Source organism: Canis aureus, chromosome 29 (assembly GCF_053574225.1).
Source record: "Canis aureus isolate CA01 chromosome 29, VMU_Caureus_v.1.0, whole genome shotgun sequence".
In the NCBI taxonomy this organism is placed as follows: domain Eukaryota; kingdom Metazoa; phylum Chordata; class Mammalia; order Carnivora; family Canidae; genus Canis; species Canis aureus.
The window spans coordinates 35,402,556-35,407,980 of NC_135639.1; positions in this window are offsets into that span (position 1 = coordinate 35,402,556).

The window sequence follows — 5,425 nt, forward strand, 5'->3', positions numbered from 1 at the left end:
AAATAATCAGAATCCATACTAAAGAATTAACACTACAGAAAATCAAATCCATACTGTAGACACTAGAGAGCCAATGTCAAAGTCTTTTAGGATACAGAGGAAAAGTACTCAGAGAATGCGATAAAAAAGAATGTCAGGTGTGGAGAGTAAAGAAGAGAGATCTGAAGATACAGAAAAGAAAAAAAAAAAAGCTAGTGGAACTGAAACAATAGTTTCAAAAATATATGATTTGAAGCTTGACTAAAGTTTGCAAAGGAAAGTGATTCATTCATAGTGGTATAAAGGAAATGTTTTTATAAAGTTACCAAGACCTATACAAATCCTAGTGAATCATTTTTAACTGAAAATTTTACTGAGAAAACTAAATTCATATGCAGTTGTAATAAGTAGAGCCAGAGAGATCCCATATACCTTTGCCCAGCTTTTGCAATGGTAACAAATTGCAAAATTGTAGTATAATTCTATAACCAGTATATTGACATTGATACAATCCACCAATTTTATTCAGATTCCTTCAGTTTTACTTGTACTCATTTGTATGTGTATGTGTTTTGCTCAATTTGTATGTGTATATATTTTGTACAATTTTATCACACGTGCAGGTTTGTATATCTATCGCCACGGTAAAGATGCTGAACATTTCCATCACCTCAAGTATCCCTTCTATTGCCCTATTATAACCACACTAACATCCTTCCCACCCCTACACCCTGCCTTCTATCTCTAACTCCTGGAAACCACGAATCCCTTCTCCAGGTCTAAATTTTTTCAAGGGGCGCCTACATGGCTCAGTTGGTTGTTAAGCATCTGCCTTTGGCTCCGGTTGTGGTCTCAGGGTCCTGGGATTGAGCTCTGCGTCAGGCTCCCTGCTCAGTGGGGAACCTCCTTCTCCCCCCACCCCCCCCACCCCGCCCCACCCCGCTTGTACTCTCTCTCTCACTGTCTTCTCTCTCAAGTAAACAAATACAATCTTTTTTTTTAAAAAAAAAAAAAAAAAAAAGGATCCCTGAGAGGCTCAGCGGTTTAGCGCCTGCCTTTGGCCCAGGGCATGGTCCTGGAGTCTCAGGATCGAGTCCCACATCCGGCTCCCGGCATGGAGCCTGCTTCTCCCTCTGCCTGTGTCTCTGCTTCTCTCTCTCTCTCTCTCTCTCTCTCTCTCTCTCCCCGTCTATCATGAATAAATAAAGAAAATCTTTAAATAAATAAAATAAAAAAATTTTAAGAATGTTGTATAAATGGAATCATACAGTATGTAACCTCTTGGAAGTGCCTTTATTCACTCAGCATAATTCCTTAGAGGTTCTTCCAAGCTGTTGTTGTGTATCAATAATTTCATCCTTTTTTGTTACTAAGTAATATTCTCTGGTATGTATGTACCACAGTTTATTTAAAGGTTCACTTGTTGAAGGCTGATGACATTTAAAAAAATTTAAATATAAAGAAATAATTCAATAATTCTCTAGGCAAAACAACAAAACAGTTTACCAGGCACAGTAAAAAAAAAAAAATTTAGAGTTATCTTAGATTCCTCCAAATATTTCTATTGATTGGTGCTTTTTATTTTGTTGTTTCAAATCAGTAGTTCAAATTTTTATATGGGCTTAAATACTTGTATTATTACAGTGGCAGTCACTAGTAAAAAATTAAAAAATAAAGCACATGATACCTGTCTTTCAGATCACAAGAGAAAGGGGGTGGTGGAACAACCAAAAATAAATCATAGAATACATAGAGGAAATAGTAAGGAAGCATTCTAAAAAGACAGTGAAAGTGAGACCAAGCATGCCAATTATGATAATAGGTGTAAGAGAGTTAAATTCTCTTGTTAAATAGTAAACACTCTCAGATGAACTAAAAAATATATATGCAATTATTAGAGGCAGTTCTAAAACAAAATTTAAAAAAAGAATTTAAAAGAAACATGTGGGGGCTCTGGGTGGCTTAGTTGGTTAAGCGTCTGCCTTTGGCTCAGGTCATGATCCTGGGGTCCTGGGATAGAACCCCTCATCTGGCTCCCGGCTCAGCAAGGAGTCTGCTTCTCCCTCTCCCTCTTTCTGCTGATTTGCCTACTTGTGCTCTCTCTCTGTCAAATAAATAAATAAAATATTTACAAAAAAACAAAAACATGATTTTATAACAATTCCTTTTTTTTTTGTAATTCAATCTAGCACCCACAGCTCCTCATCTCTTTATAAGAGCACCACCAGTTCATGTGCTAGCCATCTCCCAACAAGGCTTGCTGAGAAATTTCATTTCAGTAGAACTGACACTCCAGCCTCCCCATCCCCTATTCCCTCAACAAAGAGGGCTGTAAGGTAGAGGAGGGGTATTAGAAGCTTTACTTTTAGGAATGCCTGGGTGTTTGTAAAGGCAGGGAGTACTTAACTAATTCCTCTTTCCAAGGACAAAGAAGAGAAACCCAAGATGGAATTATTTATAAGGTTTCAGATTTGTTTTTTTGCATAAAAGGGAGACATATCTTGCTCTCTAATTGAAAGTCCAGAAATCTGTAGTGATGACTGACCTACCTTAAGTGATAAAAGAGCCAAACTGAGAAGGGACAAGAGACTTCTGGAAGGCTGCCCCTTGAGTTCCTGAGAATCCAGAATATATATCCACTTGTTCCCAGAGTTGAGGGTGAAGACTGTGGAAGAGGCTGGGAGCTGCAGCTTGCTAGAGACTGGATAGCTTGGACATGCATCTGATGCATGTCACAGGATGTGGGGTACTGTTTGGGGCCCAGGGGAAAGTTCATTTGAATCTATAAGGGCTCACCTGTGTTCAGGGGAGGTTCTTGGGATTTCAACTATCACCACTGGGCACACTCAGCAAGTCAATAGTTAATGAGCTGGTTCAGCCAGGATGAGAAAAAATAGAGTCAGCTGCCTTGTCACCATTGATTGATGGTTGCTCTCAAAAAAGAATGACATTTACAGCCAACAAATCAGAGGCCCTTCACCTTCTCTTGCACAGTCACACAAGGAAAAATCATTTTCCTTTTAATCAGCTGAGGAACAGCCACAGGAATTAGGAAGAGGGCATGAGAGCATTACTCTGGTTTTGTGGATCTCTGCTCCTCCTTCTTCCATTTTCATGGACCCTTTCTCACCAACGTACTGCAAGCACAACTCTAGCCTGGGCCTGGAGGAGAAGAGATTAATATTATAATTGGGGAACTTCATTAACCTAACAGACAGTGAAAGTTATGAGATCAGACTGAAATATTATAGAGTCTCTTGAGCTTAGCCGATAATGGTTATTTGTATAATAAAGCTGTTCCATGTTTATACCCTCAATGAGTCAAAAACCTCAATCAAAATGTTTAAGAAAAAGAAAGAAGTGATTGCAATACTAATGTAGAATTCAAGAGAAAATGCAATAAATGGTAAAAAAAAAAAACCCACTGAATACTTTTATCTTGATCATATGTAATTTCCTCAGTGAAGATTTAGTCATTGGTCTTTATGAACTAAATGATATTCAATGAATGTTGTTGTAACAAACATTCAATGAATTTTGTTGTAACAAAATTTTGAATGAATACAAACAGAAATTTACAAAACCACTGTAGATCTAAGAGCTTTAATATATGATGAAACAAGTAAAACTTGGCGAGGGAATTTACTTGCCCAACATCACATAGTAAGAGAGCAGCAGAGTCCAGCCTAGAACCTAAATCTGTTGACCACTGGTCTGCATTCTTTGAGCCTCAACAAACTGATTTCCTTTGATGGGATATGCACTCTGTACACAAAGCCCTCCTGCCCCTGGCTCCTCATACCTATAAAATGAAACATGTCTCCCTGTCTAAAGCTGGACACTTAAGGGATGTTTTTGTTAACAGCATATACAGAATGAGTCTCAAAATTGTGGGTGAGAGAAAAGGTTTTTGTGATTATACTTAGGGGTATTATAGTTTAAATAGGATAACTTTGGAAGCTTGAAATAATTTAATAATATTTGGCTTTTACAAATCAGTTTTCAGTTCTCAAAGCAAGAGCATATAAATAGCCAAGCAGCAGACAAAGGTGATAAAGAGAATCTTATTGCATGTGAAAGTGACTGGCATATGGCAACTGCATTCTTCCATCCAAATAATTAAGGTAATACATGAAACTAAAAAGGGAAAACTCTTTCATTTACTCAAATCTCCAAATGCTTGGAATAACATTGTCGTCTGGCAGTCTGCTACAGACCACATGCTGGTAGACACACTGTCTCTTCAGCTGTATTCAGAAAATGCCAAAAGAACAAACAGCTCTGGGTGTAACAAAAAATTTCATGTTTGAACAAAGTTTTCTCTTTGTAGCTCTTATATAGAATTAGCAAGAAAAGTCATATAAAAATTACATAAGTTTCAGTAAAAGGGAGGGAAGAAGAAAAAAGTAGAAAAAGAAATCTTATCACTTATTATATGACACTGGAAAATATCAGAAATGATCATTGGAAACTTCTAAATGGCATGAAGTGGAATGAAATATTAATGGCACAATCCCATTGTAATGTTATTGATAATGAATAATCATAAATTCAGTCCTAATTAATTGCCATTTCTTTGAAATTTTATTTCTTGGGAAAGAACAAGGAAGAAATAATGACCCTTGTACTTTAATAGAAAGTTAGGAATTCCCAGACCCAAGTTCTGTTTTTAATCCTACCACTCACTGATACAACCTTATGAATCTATGCTGCTCATTATTTTGCCAGAATGGGGGTGGAGTAGGACTGGATTTGCCTAGAGTAGAGAGGATTTAGTGCTACCATCTATAACAGGGTGTTAATGCCCAGTTCTTGTAAGTGTTCACTACTTGGTCTTAGTAGGGAAGTTAATCTCATAGGCCAGCAAGACATCCTTTTTACTCATAGATCCAAAAACTCCCTGTTTGTATACTTGGTTAAATTCAAAACTTTTCCTGTTACTCTACTACTGTATATGTTGCTATATGCTAAGTAGTTGAACTGCAAGCTTTCCACACTCAGCCACATGGCTGGGTGATGGAGCACTGTATGTCCTATGGAATAATATTAATAATAAAATAAAATAAAAATAGACGAGGGTTTCTGGGTAACTCAGTTAGTGTCTGACTCTTGATTTCTGCTCAGGTCATGATCTCAGAGTTGTGAGATTGAGCCCCGTGAGATGGAGCCTGCTTAAGATTCTCTCTCTCCATCTCCTTCTCCCCCTCCCTTTGTGCCTCCTACCCTCGCTTTTGCATGCTCTCTCCTCATCTCTTTAAAAAAAAGAAAGAAAGAAGAAAGAAAGAAAGAAAGAAAGAAAAAAGAAAGAAAGAAAGAAAGAGTAGATGACAGTCTATTTTTTTTTAATTTTTATTTATTTACTTATGATAGTCACAGAGAGAGAGAGAGAGAGAGGCAGAGACACAGGCAGAGGGAGAAGCAGGCTCCATGCATCGGGAGCCCGATA